The 15,044-nt window shown below is 45.5% G+C and overlaps 1 protein-coding gene across 8 annotated transcripts in view; it reads right to left on the reverse strand.

The window, feature by feature from the left end:
• Window positions 1–15,044, reverse strand: part of ANKS1A (ankyrin repeat and sterile alpha motif domain containing 1A) — a 177,836-nt gene that overhangs the window by 43,201 nt on the left and 119,591 nt on the right. The gene's annotated exons all lie outside the window — the stretch shown is intronic.

A 15,044-nucleotide genomic window follows, 5' to 3' on the forward strand; every position in this document is an offset into this window, starting at 1 on the left:
TCCAAAACTGATTAAGATGGTTGTATATTTGTTGATGAAAACAGAAAATTTGATTAAATTTTACCTAAATGATGAAACAAGCACAAAAAGAGCAGTTTCCGTGACAACCAAGGAGATGCTTTGAGGAGACTCAATAACAGAATCATTTTTTTAAAATGTGCTTTTGGATTAGGTGTCGTTGGAGAAATAAATTATAAAACATTCTAAAAGGATTCCGTACTCCGACTTTCACAAGTGGCTAAGTTCCTGCTTTACTTCTAAGAAACTCAAACTGGAAGTTTTAACCAATGATGTTTCATGGGTGTGATTCAGCTCATAAATAATGGACAGAGAAGTCCAGATTAGCAGGTCGACAGGGAAAGAAAAGACCCTAGCTCCACATCAAAAGACCGGGATACACACTTATCCATTTAGGGTGAAATTAAAATGTTTGTATTCTTTTTAAAAATGACTTCCTCCTTTAACAGAGGTTTGTAATTAGTCAAATAACCCCCGTCCCAAGTGTCCACCTAGAAAGCTCCTGTGGGGAGCTGGCAGCACCGCTCGATAAACACTAGCCTGTCACAGATACAGTGAGCCCAGCCACACTGAAATTCACAAACTGCTTACATTATCAAGTAAGTCTCAACTTACACAGATACAGAACTCCTCTCTCGCTTCTTTTTCCTGAAAAGCCTCTCCACGGAGGGCTGGTAAATAAACCTGGGTGAATCCCAGCATACTCTCAGCCCTTCCTCCTTCCTCATTGCAGTTTCTGGTAGCACAATGCCCTACACTTTCACTGATGACTCCCAGGGGCCAGGGTCAACCAGCCAGGGCCCCGTGAGTTACCGATCAAAAGCATTAGCAAGTCATGGGCTCTTATATTCTGTCAAACTCAGGGGCTACCTCATGCAAGTCAAATTTCCAGCTGCCATTCACTCGCACACAGCACTTGGTAACGGGAACTCCTGGAAGCCCAGATCTCAAGCTGGGAGCACAGAGACAGAGAGTCCCAGAGGTTAACTAAGACCCTCCCCCTCCACATGGTACCCTTTATCTGCCCTGGCAGACCATGGGGCAGGGAGGCAGAGCAACTGGAGTCCTCCAAGTCTCCCAGATGTGTTATGAAGTTTAAGGGCATCCAAGGTCACCCTAAACAAAACACCTGAGCTAGGAACTAGTCTGTGCCCTGCCCCACCCATCATGGAGTATAAAAATCTATGGGAATGGCATCCTTATGTCCCCCAAATATACTTACGGAGGATAAGATATGTGGAAATACTCTGTGAGAATAAGTATGTGGAGGCTAATTATTTTCTAGGTAGGAAGGCAGAGCTAGAGACAATAGTGCACCAGGGATGTGTGGCCCCCACTGGAGGCCTAATGGTTGTGCCTACCTCTTACTGCACCTTACCCACCAACCCACATTCCCGCTGCTCCTGAGATCACAAGCCCAAGCCGGGCAGGTCTGTGCCTCATCTGTAGCCCCCAAATCCTTACCCTGTAATTCTGTTCAGGACCAGCTCAAGTCACCTGTGTCCCTCCACACTGTGTGCAGTCTAACACTGAAAAGTTTTTGGGGTCGGACAAGGCTTTATCCTTTGTCTGTCCCTCTGGCAAAATACATAACCTACCTGAACTTCGTCTGTAAATATGGATGGCGACACCTGCTTCGAGGTGCGCTGTGGGGATTAACTGCAGTAACGTGGAGAGAGTGGCCGGCACACAGCAGGTGTCTGAAAAGCACTGGTTCCCTGCCAGCACCCTTTCTGGACTGACTGCATCTAAGGTCTTTGTGTTAGGTTCCTTGGGGCAGAGACAGCCCAGCTGTACTACACTAAAGCAAACACGCTCACATAAATATCGCCCAAGGACAATCCCTTGGTCCTCCCACAGGTGCACGCCACGCCCCTTCAGCTCCTTTTGTCCTTCCCACTGGGGCTCCTAGCAGGTACTGAGTACTGGGTGGGTTTAGCCAATACCCAGTGGAAAAACACCTGAAGAGAAAGTGGGTACATTTAACCGACTCTTAGGGAGAGATATGTTTAGGAAATACGACTTTCTTGGATCTGAGATTTTTTTCCCCAAAGAGAAAATGAGAGGGGGAAAGTGGTGGCTTTCCCAGATGTGCGGGATTTTTCCATGTAAGACGCCTCCAGCTGCATCCTCCCTGTCTCACTGCTGAGTCCCTCAGTCAACAAACTCCAGGATCAGCCCTAGGCTGGCCTCAACCACAAGCAACTGTGTTCTTTCATCTTGAAAAAAATGAAGTAATTCCGAAGGGTCTATTTTATAACACGATTTCAAACACCAGTAAGATGTGACCCATCCAGAAACCCACCATGCACTGCAGGAAACAGAACATAGCCACCAAACAGCATGGCTTTCGTAGGTCATCGCCTCCCTTCCATGCTCCTCTGAGGCCACTGGCTTTTGGGATTAAATGCTACCACCCCGCTGCTTTCCTGTGGAGTTTACCATCCATGTCAGTATTCCTAAACAATGCAGGCTGCCATCTCACAAGCACAACTTGATATTCTTGAATTAGCCCACTAAATTCTGGGCCCGGGGCTCAAGGTCAGGGGCTCCTTTTGACCGCAGAGGGAGTGAGAGGCCATGGAAAGGACCTGGCATTTGAAGAAAGGACAGGTAAAGGGAGAGCCATAAGGCCTTGCTTCTCATGGGGCCGGCAGGGCAGGGTCACATGTCTTCTGGGACTCCTGAGAGAAGCCATTCCCTATATGGGCAGCAGCACGAAACTGCTGTGGGCTAAGCTTCACGTTAAAGTACACAACCACATCGGGTAACCAGAACGAACACAGCATTTTCAAAACAGTCTCAGTGAAGACCGCCTGCACCAGGAGAACCCCTGTGGACTTGCGCTCTTGGGCCTGTTACCAAGGGAGGCTTGGAGTTGCAGACTGCACGCATATCCTCAGGAAGCCCAACAATAAGAGCAGCACACCGGGAAAAGAAAGGCAGACAAGATGGACATGCTGCCCTCTCCATGTTGCGAAACCTTTGCACTGGGAGATCCTTGGGCCACCCACCGAAAGACCATCTCCAGCCTCGGCCTGCACCAGGATTCCCAAGCAACCACGACACGCCAGCCTCAACTCTTTCACAAGCATCTGTCACTGTCAAGCCTGTTCTCCAGGGGCTTTGCATGCACACCCAGGAGGCAGGGAGCCGTAGCCACAAGACAACAAATTATGAGGAAGACGTTAGAGGAGCTAAGGAAAGACCTAGCTTATTAATGTTTGAGGAAGACCCAGGACAATTACTGCTTTAACACTTCCAGTAACTTTACAACATCGCCGCCAGCTATTTACGGGCTATTTCTTCTCGCCTCTAAGTTTCCCATTTTTGTTTTGTCTGACAAGCAGTAAAAAGGGGCCTGTGCGTCTATTTCAGTTACAGCAAAACTGGGGAGCCCCTGGAAAACTCTGTCCTTTCCTACAGAGTGCTGGGCCAAAAGGAGAGACGGAAGAATCAGGGGGCGGGCAGCCTAAACAAGTGTGCCAATCCCTTAAGTCTAGAGGAGAGAATAAGTGGGAGAAGGGGAAGCTTATCAAGACCCCCACGAGTCCCTGGCAAAAGGCCAGGGGCCCCAGGCAGGGCTTCCTGGTGCTACTGTTCACAGAGGTACAGGAGCCTTGTCTTCTAAGATTCTACCTCTTATCGAATCAAAGGCTTGAGCAGCAAGTGAACTGGCGTAGAGAAGGTATAAGCTTAGACTGAAGAAGCATGGTGTCCACTGTAACCTTGATCAACAAGAGATCCATTTCTCTCAAACATCTCTGAGCTTGGGCGTTTGTGTGTCTCTGCGTGCCCGCACAAGCATCAGAATCTCAAATATGCTCCTACAGAGCTGAAAATAAACAGGATGGCTCTAGTCAAAATCATGAAGCACAGAACCCCTAACCTCCTTTTCAAGAATGCTTTGCTCCCAGAAGTGGGAATACGTGAGTCCAGCTGGTACAAGGAGCAATGTCTCGGCCCCTGCACCCTCACCATCGCATCACTGGCAACAAAGGATGGGAAGACACAGATGCATCTCTCAGTCCAATGAAGAAGGCACAGCTGGCTCAGAGAGGTTAAGGAACTTGCCCACGGCAATGAGAGGGGGAGAAGAGGGCCCAAGCCTTGCTTCTTGCCTCTCTGCTGAGATACCCTACGACTTTGCAAGCCTTTGGAAGTGGCAGCATGGGGAGCAGCCTTTGTGGAAGATACTGAGGCCTCCGGAGGCTGGATCCTAAAGGCAAAGGAGAGGTAAGTGTCCTCACCCTCAGCTCTCTGTGTCCCTGGCCCTCCCCTCTCTCAGGAAAACGGCTTCTGTGCAGAGTACTGCACAGTCCCACTTCAACAACGGGACACAGGGCAGTGGTCCCTAACTTAGCAAGTCTGTAAGCCGTTTTCCCTCCTAACTGGGATCGCAGCAACGTTAGACAGTTGCCAACTTCTCATCATGGCAAATAAGGACTTTAACAAATGAACACGATGGAAGTATGAGGGAGAGTTTGGTGAGAGGGCAGTTGTGAACTCGGCGGTGCTGGTGGTTACATGAACTACAGCTAATAAAACCACACGGCACCACACATGCACGCACACACTTGCATGCACACTTGTGTCAAACAGGTGGAGTGTGAATAAGGTATGTGGGTTATGCCTGTGTCACTTTTCTGGTTCTGATATTGTACTAGGGTTATGGAATATACCAGCACTGGCTGGGTGAAGGGTAATGAGTAAAGGATCTCTCGGTACTATTTCCACAACTCCCTGTGAATCTATAATTATTTCAAAACAAAAAAATCTGAATAAGGGAAAAGAATTTTAACTTAACATGAAAATTACCTTCTTCATTTTATATTAGAAAGGACAATGAGACACAAAGAAAGAATAGACATAATCAGAATAAAGGCAGTTGGTAACCAAACCCCAGTGGTGCTACCGTGACACTCTTCATTGTCCTTGATTAAATTTCCCTTTATCGTGGACCTGTCAAAACTGGGTTAGAGTGACCTCAGTAAGAATGCAAGATTTTGGTTCCTCTATCCTCTGCAGCCTGGCAAGCAACCATAACGTGCCAGCAGATCTACCCAAAGGAAGGCCTGGCACACAGCCCCCTTTCTTCTCAGCGTGGCTGGCTTCCGACCGTTCTTTGCAGCCTCGAGAGACTAGAACCCCAGAGTGGGCAGGCTGACAGTATCATTTGGTGTTGGGGGAAAGGGCATGCCAGGCTTCGCCGACAAGAAATTTAAGTTTCTCTTTTGCCTTCTACTCCTACCAGAGCCCAGAATCCTCTTATTTTCCTTTTCTTCTTTCACCAAAGAGACCCAATGCCAGCCACTTACAGCACCAGATTTTTTCATTTGCTGCACCCTGCTCTCTCGCTGGCTCAGACTTGAAGATCCAGAGTATTCTCATGGCACCCTCTCCCTTCTTCCTGACACTGAGTACTTGCCTGCCACTTCCCCTCCAGAACCAAAACCCCAGGAGCAGGTCTGCCCTGGCAAGTACCAACAGGGATAGTGGTGGTGCTCCACCACCACCTCAGGGCGGGGGCAGGGGTGCATCCAGAAAAGCCTGGGACCACTGATGGGTGGTGAACAGCCCAGCCCCCTCTACCCTCATTGGGATACCTGAGGCCCTCTGTCAGAGTTTCCCAGTGGGGCTGAGCCCCGGGGCCCAGAGAGGTAACCCCATGATCACAAACCCTTTATTGTTTTCCTTTCTTTCTCACGACCCCATTCCCTCACCAGTACTTTCAGAGATCACCTCCCAAATAGACGATCTGCATCTAACTAAATCCCATGTTTGGGGGGAACTCAACCTAAGATAGATGGGCACAGGGAACCGCAACAATTGGGAAATTAGAGCTGAATATGGATGAGTGTTATCTCTGTGGGTGTCTGAAGGATGTATATCTGTAATGAGGGAAACTGCCAAGGGCATGGCCACTGGCAGATACTAGAGAGCTAACAGAGGGATTAAAAAAACTATAAAAACTTGATTTGCCTGGGTAATACTCCTAATAGCCATTTATAAGAACTGCTTTTCATTTGCCTAATTACCGCTAGCACAATAACTACCATGGAAATATTAAATGTGTCAGATAAAACTTACATTAAATTTTATTTGATTACTAATGTTATACAACCCCATGCTGGAGGAAACCCTGCCAAGACGGCTCTAAAAGCAGTGGTTGTCAAACTCCAGCAGCAAGGGGATCACCTGGAGAGCCCATTGCGCTTTTGACCCAGAAGGTCAAATTCAGTAGCCGAAAATCCTCATTTCTGTCCTGTCCCTACGTGCGGTTGGCGCTGGTGGTCTGTAGTCACACCCCGAAGACCATTGCATTCAAGTGCTCTACTGAGGGAAAGAGCAACAAGGAGGCTAAACTTTCCAGCCAGCATTTGCAACAGAAAGGGTGGAATCTTGTAACACTCTAGATCAGTCACTGAACCCAAAGGAGATTTGGTAGGCTGACAGTCTAAACCAAAAAATGTAAAAAGAACTGTTACTCAAACACATCCCAGGAGATCTGGGTTTGCTCATTTAGTCAACAAGCAACAGTGCCCACTCTGTCCCAAAGATGTTTCTAGACAACAGAGGTCTGGGCACTGTCAAAGGTCCTGTGAGACTCTGGGATGGTCATGTCCTCAGTGAGCCTCAATTTACTAACCTGTGAGGACAGAACTCATGTTTGGGCAACAGTCCAGCTCAGACATTTTATAATGAAGCAGAGCAGCATGCTGGCTCAAACTCAAAGCAAAACCATTCTGCCTGGCCGTCTGGGCAGTGTGATGAGAAAGGTGGACAACAGCTTAGCGGCTCCAGTGGGTCGACTGTGACAGGGCAGGTGAGGCCCTGACAGCAGTCCTGGCCCCAAGAGCCTTCGGGACAGTCAGTCCGATTCAATTCAATGAATGCCCCAATTAAAGGGGCCGCCAAGGTAGGTCAGTATGGTGCCCAAAACCAACCAAGGAATGTGCAAGCATCCAGCATGAAAACCATGTTCTTAACTGGTACTCCCCGACACAGTATGACATTTAATCACTCCGACTGCTGAGGGGAAAATGGGAGCCACTCACTAGAATTAAGGATGCTATGATAACCTCCTCAACTGAGGTTTTAAATGAGCCTTGTGCTAACAGCTTTCCTGCTCTGAATGCAAAGCAGGACACGAGGGGGAGAGGCGGGGCAGCCACCTGTGAAGGGCAGCCTCGGATGACACCACTCTATTTCTGAGAGGCCGGGCTTCTGAATTCATTTCCTGATGGATCCTAGGCAAACCACTGACCTTCCCGATTCCACGGGGAACCTGCCGAAACATTCTTGTTTTATTTTATTTTATGGAAGGAGAAACTCACCAGGGAGGACCATCATTTGTTCAAAATCACCAACAAAAAAACTGTGGGACTGGGAAGACAGGTGAGGCTGTCGGACCTCCAACAGACTCAGACTGGCAACCTCTGGTCAGTATGCAGCCAGGCTTGAGGTAGAAAGGAACTCAGTAAAACAAACAACCACCTCAAGACCCCTGTGTCCACACGGCATTAAGATTAAACAGGTGGTGGGGCACCTGGGTGGCTTAGACAGTTAAATGTCTGCCTCTGGCTCAGGTCATGATCCCAGGACCCTGGAATCGAGACCCACAGGGAGCCTGCTCCTCTCTCTCCCTCGGCCTGTTGCTCTCCCTGCTTATGTTCTCTTTCTCTCTGTGTCAAATAAAGAAATAAAATCTTAAAAAGAAAAAAAAAAAAAGATTACACGGGGGAAACGGAGTCCAGCAATGCCACCTCAAAGAGGGACACCAGGGGTTGGGGCACATTTACCCACCTGTAATCTCAACAGTCCCTTGCCAAGCCAACCCAAAGAAAAGACTCTTTTATATATAAACAACAAACATTTTCTTAGTCTCACACAAGGTATAAACAGAAGCATCTTTAGAAATGATTTTTGTTGATCTAACACATAAAACTTCAGTAAAAACAGTGAGGTGTATCATTAAGACAAGCCCTTACTTCCAATCAGATACTGCTCCCCAACCCCTCCTTACAACAGAATTCAGAAGCCACCCCCGATGTCCTTCAAGAAAGCTCCCTAAGAGAAAGAGTAGTGTCCTCATCTGTGCCCCCTGCACCCAACACCTAGCACGATGCCTGACACATAGTTGGCATCCCGGAACGACCTGCTGATAGACTGCACTCTCTCAGCCAGTCTGGACAGCCCCTGGCATTGTGGCTGGGAATGGCGCTCCGAGGAGGCAAGCCAATGCCTTTTCGCCTGTCACTCACAGCGAGACAGTTCCTAGGTCAACGTGTTCCACCTACTCACGGGAAAGTGAGCAGTTTCCTTTATTTGTTCTAACTCACCCTTTAAGTTTCTACATCTGTGTTTTCCTTCATTGTGCTAGGATTTGGGGACAGGGCTAGGAATGGCCTCTGTCAACCTTCTGTGAGTTTACAGGTGTCAGTCCCACTCTCGGCTTGGGTTTCCATCCTTGAATGTGAATCCCTCACCTTTGTAGATTTGACTGCCTCTAACTGAGCTCTCCTCCGATTTATGATGCTGTATTTCCTCCTTCTGCTTGACATCGAGGAAATATAGACACAATTATCATAGTATATAATATTTAGCAAATGATGCAATGACCCAAGTCATGCCAAGCCTCCGAAGGCTTGGAAATATATTTTAATTAATCCAAGCAGTCTAAACTAAATTCAGTAAAGGGCGTAGCCCCAAATTTGGTAGGGGTACACAATGCTCCCCAAATGCAGGTGGTGTTTTCCATAAGCCGTGTCAAGACCCAGTAAATATTGCTTTGTGTAATGACTGACCAAAGGAACTGCGGTGTTAACACCACTGATGTCTTCAAATAAAAGGCCTAAATTAGTAGCCCTCTCTCCCAGGAAAGGGGTCTGAATAGGCAGCAAAGTCCAGTCTGTTCAGGGCCCATGCCGGCAAAGGAACCCCTTCCAGAGCAGAGAGAGATGCTAACCCATCTCAGCGTGAGGGCCAATAGACTTATTCTTCATCGAGATCAGTCTCTGTTTCCACCCTCGAGGGCCTGGGACATTTTACATTGAAACCTTTGTCAGCAGTGAAACAAATGCATCCATCGCTAAGCTCTGGCCTTAGAAACTGGCAGTTTTCCAGTCGGTGCCCAGGATGAATAAAGGCCAAATCTAATTGAACCTTCAGGAGGAATTTAGCACAGAGAAATAGCATTATCTGAACTGGAGCACGGCCAGATCTCCGGGTTAATACCCCAACGGGGAAGACTCATCAAGGACCTTATTTCGAGATCAGCAGAAGTATTTCTGATTTTTAAAAAATGGGCTTTGGGAAATTTTCTCCTTAGCCAAATCAATTCCACCAGCCTGCATATATGTCAGAGATGCTAACTGTTATGCTCCATGGAATAAGTGTCTATAAAGCCTGTAAATGGCTTTAAACACATGGCCTCAGCTAAGGATTTGGTTAGTTATGCCTTCACTCTACCGCAGCAAGCCCTTCTGGAGACCTACGGGGACAGATGGAGCTACCTGGGCGGGAGCTGGTATTTTAACTGAAATATTCTATAGTTGGTTTGGTTCTTTTTTTCTTCTCAATCTAATTTAAAAGATTAAGGGCCAAGAACAGGCCAAACCTATTTTTGTTCTTGACTTAAATATATGCTACTTGAAAGCAGAAAGGGTTGTAACAGCCACTGTGACATTTCCAAGGGGGCTTCTGTTCTCAACATTCTTTATAAATGTTAACTATTTTATGTATGAGAGGGCAGGCAGTAAATGGAGTTAGTAAAACTTATATTGGCATTTAAATGTCAAAGTCAAACTTCCCTTTCAAAATCAGAATGTTTTAGTAAAATGTTTCCAACTTAAAAAAAATTTTAGGGGAGGGGCTAATCTACCAAATTGAGAAATCCCAGAACATTAGCAACAAACCTCTCCTAAAACCCATAAATTTTTATGCTCGCATCTGCGAAGCAAATTATACTACATATTTTCTAGAATCCCTCAGTGGTGGTACAAAAGAGCTATTATTTATTACTATGCAAATGATAATTCAGAATTTAAGGGGGAGATGGAGAAGGACATAATTATTACATTTCCCTTGAGAAGAAAAGAAAGAGATCTACACCCAAGCATGGCAAGGTGTTTAGCAATCTAAACCTTGAGCTTTTTGGAGTGAACATGACATTTTAAGGACTCAGGACCTCGAACATCTGAGGTCCTTCCTTAGTCATTGGCTCACATTTCTAAATGCCCAGTCTGGGAAGGGGAACCTAAGGGCTTGCAAAAATGAACCGTGATTACTAACCCTGAAATGTCTCTGATCTCGTGAGGGAGACAGGCCATGCACAAAAAACCAAGATCAGCAATACCCATAGTGCCAACTGGTGCCCGAATCGTCAGCAGCCAGACAAAAGCCTCTGCAATTTCAAGGTGCCCCCAGGCGGGTTTATAGTGGAGACTGGACCTCCTCCGCTCTGGGAACTGAGCTCTCTGGTCCCCGCCACTGGTGACCGGCTAAGTCCTTCGATCTAAATGGGGCCTACCTCACCTCCCACCCCTCATAGCACTATGTTCTTCCTCGAGGGCACTTATTTTCATTTGTGAAATATTTTTGTTTGTGCTTGTTTAATATCTGCCTCTCCCCTTAGACTATAAGTCCCTGAAAAGCTGAGGGTTTTTTGCTCTTTCAGTTCTATACACCCAGCACCTAGACCCATGTCTGGTGTACAACAGGCTCTTGATAATGTGTTGAATGAATGAATGAGCAAGCCATTAAGGAAGGGTGGAATTTCAACAAAAAGAAATCAAGAAAGCCATTCCAACAGGGGGAAAAAAAGGTGTAAACCAAAGTGTAGATGAAAATCGAGGGTAAAGGAATTGCCTGGAGTCAGAAGTAGAAGATGAAAGAGAAAGCCAGGTATAGAAGCTAGACCCTGGGATTATTCTCTCTGGAGAATCATGAACTCTAGGCCCAAGAATGTGGAGTGTAGCAATAAGGGACCAAAGGTGGTTTTTAGTTAGAGGAGGGAATACAAAATATTTAAGATCATGAAGAGAAGCCCCCAGTAAGAAGGACTAGAGGAGAAGCCCAAAGGCAAGCCTGAGAATGCGGAGGCAGTGGCTGCTGAGGGGGTACAAGGAAGGTGGGTGGGAATGGAAGGTTGAGACTGTGGGAAGAAACCTGGGACTGACACAGGAGGGAAGAGGAGGAAGAGTTCAGGGTCAAGGACAAGTGAGGGTTTGAGACACTCTTTACAGGGCCTGGCTAGGGGTCATGTAGACAACACAAGCTTTCCTAGTTTCCATCTCTCCCATAGATTTTAAATGAAAAGCTGGTACAAAAACATCTTTCTCTGCAAATTAAGGGCATGGTGAGTTCTGCAGCAGCCAAACAATGCCCAAGAAAGGCTCAGGGACCCAGAGCGGGCTATTCTGCTGGTAGGTGGAGAGTAGTCACAGGCATTGTTCCATATTGGGGTGCAGGGAAGACCTACATTGGTTCTACCAAAAAGCACAACAGGGGAGAGGCTCAGCTGTGTCTCCCAGGCAGGAAGCACAGGCAGAAGCTTCCCGAGGCAGAATGCAACTCTCCGTTACTTTGCAGAGCAGCTTTGCAGAAGGCCTCCTGATGAGGGTGGAGGGGCTCTGGAGGGGTCACGTGTACAGTTCTTGATTTGGGCTCACTGACACATTTATCCCCTTAATTTTTCAGGAGAGTAGGAGGCAATCACATTCCCTAATGAGGCATTATCAGGCGCCGTGTGACAAGTAAAATCTCATCGTGCTGTATAATGTCATCTGTAATGATGTCACACAACTTCCAGAGGACTTGCTGACCTGCATGCATCAACCGGTCGGGACAGATGCAGTTTGAGAACAAGTCATCTGAGGAAAAGGAGAAGGAACTCGGGTGCCTGGTAAGGAAACAAGGTCTGAGAGCAGGAGGACATAACTGCAGCTTCAAATGTCTGAACAACCAGGAAGCAGGACAGTGTGCCTGACCCTCAAGGGAGAACCAGAACCAATGGGGTGGAAGGCACAGATCTTAGATGGAAATGAGAAAGGATTTCCCGAGATTTCACACAAGTAATGGCAGACCACGGAGGTGGTCACTTGGGAGTTTCCAAGGAAGAGCCAGAAGTGTGTTTTTAGAGGACACAAAAGTGACTATCTTTAAGGCAGGTGGATGGCACAGTAATTCAGATTTCCTCCAATGTCTTAATTGGCAAATTTACTTGAAATCACCACATCACTCTGCAAGTCCGAGACAAAATAAAAGCCAAAGCAGAAAAGATCCCAAACCTAAGAGTCCTCCATCTGGGACAGCAGGAAGGGGAAGAAATGCTTTGAGCTTTAACAGTGAAATGAAAAACTCGTATTTTCTCTCAAGAGTTCCCTCTCCCAAGTCACTTTCATTTACATGCATGACAACATTTTCATCTGGAGTTGGGGAGGAAACGTAAGAAAGTCCTGCGATAAGTTGGGTAGAAACAAGAGGAATTGAACAGTAATTGTAAATTAACGCCTTTTATTAATTATTCTCCCTATTTCCACCTCCCTGCAGGCCCTATATGTTGGAGGTTTTTGGCTCACTTCTTTTTTAAATTCAATTTTTTCAAGACTTAGAAGCTGTAGCTTCAACTGGCCTTCTTCATTTATCAACTCTAACACCTTAGATAACTCCCTTCAATTCTTAGAAATTTAGTTTCCTTACCTGGAAAACTGAATCAAGTAGTTGACTAGATCAAATAGTTGCTAAAAATCAGCAGGATGTTTGTTTGGTCTTGACGATTTTTTAATTTGACACCAAAAGCAAAAATAAGTAAATGGCCCTATATCAAACTAAAATGCTTCTGCACAGGGAAGGAAACCATCAAGAAAATAAAAAGGCAATTTATGGAATGGGAAAAGATATTTGCAAACCACATATCTGATAAGGGGCTGATATCCAAAATATATAGGCACTCCTAAACTCAAGAGCAAACAAACAAACAAAACAAGAAAAACCCAACCAAAAACAAACAAACAAAAAACACCAATTCAATTTAAAACGGGCAAGGGCAAAAGAGGGGTGCCTAGGCTGGCTCAGTCAGCCAAGCATCCAACTCTTATTTCAGCTTGGGTTGTGATCATAGGGACGTGGGGTTGAGCCCTGCACTGGGCTCTGCACTCAGTGTGGCCTGTGCTTGACACTCTCTCCCTCTGCCCCTTCCTTTTCTCACTTACTCTCTCTCTCCCTAAATAACTCAAAATAAAATAAAATAAAATAAAATAAAATAAAATAAAATAAAACAGGCAAAAGACATAAAGAGGCATTCTTCCAAAGAAGACATACAAACGGCTAACAGGTACATGAAAAGAGGCTTCACTTCACTCAACATGAAGGAAATGCAAATCCAAACCTCAGTGAGTGATCGGCCCACTCAGGGTAGAATGGCTATGATCAGAAGACAAGAGATAAAAAGTGTTGGCAAGGATGTGGAGGAAAGGGAGCCCTGCACACTGCTGGTGGGAATGCAAACTGTGCAGCCACTATGGAGAAACAGTCTGGAGGTTCCTCAAGAAATTAAATACATAACTACCATATGACCCAGGAACTTCACTTCTGGCTATATGTCCAAAGGAAATAATCAGTATTTCAAAGAGATATTTGCACCCCTATGTTCATAGCAGCATTATTCACAATGGCCAAAGTATGGGAACAATCTAAGTGTCTGTTGATGGATAAAGTAAGGAAATATAATAAGGTACACTTACGTATGTATAACTTCTGTACATATAATTTATATATAATTATGTAAATATAATATAGTATGTATATATGTCTGTGTGTGTGTGTTAGAATATTATTCAGCCTTCAAAAAGAAGGGAATCCTGTCATTTGCTACAACATGGATAAACCTGGAGCATATTAAAAACAAAACCAAAGGGGCGCCTGGGTGGCTCAGTGGGTCAAAAGCCTCTGCCTTCGGCTCAGGTCATGGTCAAGGGGTCCTGGGATCGAGCCCCACATCGGGCTCTCTGCTCAGCGGGGAGCCTGCTTCCTCCTCTCTCTCTGCCTGACTCTCTGACTACTTGTAATCTCTGTCTATCAAATAAATAAATAAAATCTTAAAAAAAAAAAAAACACCCACAACAAAACAAAACAAAACCTAAAACCTGGAGGACATTCTGCTGGGTGAAATAAGCCAGAGAGAGCAAGATAAGAACTGTATGTTATCACTTATATGTGGACTCGTAAAAAAATACACCAAAACAAAACCAAAAACACCTCCAACTTACAGAACCAGGGGCTGCAGGGAGGGGAAATAAGGAGAGGCTGGTAAAAGGGTACAAACTTTCAGTCTGTATTAAATCTGATGATCTAATAGGTAACAAAATGACTATAGTTGATAACCCTGTATTGTGTAATTGGAATTTGCTGATAGAGTAAAACTTAAATGTTCTCACAAAAAAGAAGAAGGAGGAGTGAAGTATGTGAGGTGATAGATGTGTTAATTAACTCAATGAGGGGAACCCTTTTACAACATATATGTAAATCAAATCACTACCTTATACACTTTAAATATCTTATAATTTTACTTCCCCTCAAATAAAGCTGGAAAAAAGTCAACAGGATGCTTATCACTCCTTAGATAAAAATAAATTCCAGAAGAAACAAAGATTTAAACCTGAAAAATAAAACCCTGAAAGTACTAGAAGAAAAGAAGAAAGAGAGAGAGAGAGAGAGAGAGAGAGTGTGTGTGTGTGTGTGTGTGTGTGTTATAAACTGAGTAGGGAAGGTTTTTTAAAACTAAGACACAAAATCTAGAAGTCATTAAAGAAAAGATTGATTCAACTATACAAAATTTTAAATTTCTGTATATTGGGGCACCTGGATGGCTGAGCTGGTTAAACATCCGCCTTGGGCTCAGGTCGTGATCACAGGGTCCTGGGATCAAGCCCAGCATCAGACTCTCTTCTAGTGGGGAGGCTGCTTCTCCCTCTGTTCTCTCCCTCCCTCTCTTTCTCTCTCTCGAATAAGTAAATAAAATCTTT

Source organism: Mustela erminea, chromosome 4 (genome assembly GCF_009829155.1).
Source record: "Mustela erminea isolate mMusErm1 chromosome 4, mMusErm1.Pri, whole genome shotgun sequence".
Lineage (NCBI taxonomy): Eukaryota > Metazoa > Chordata > Mammalia > Carnivora > Mustelidae > Mustela > Mustela erminea.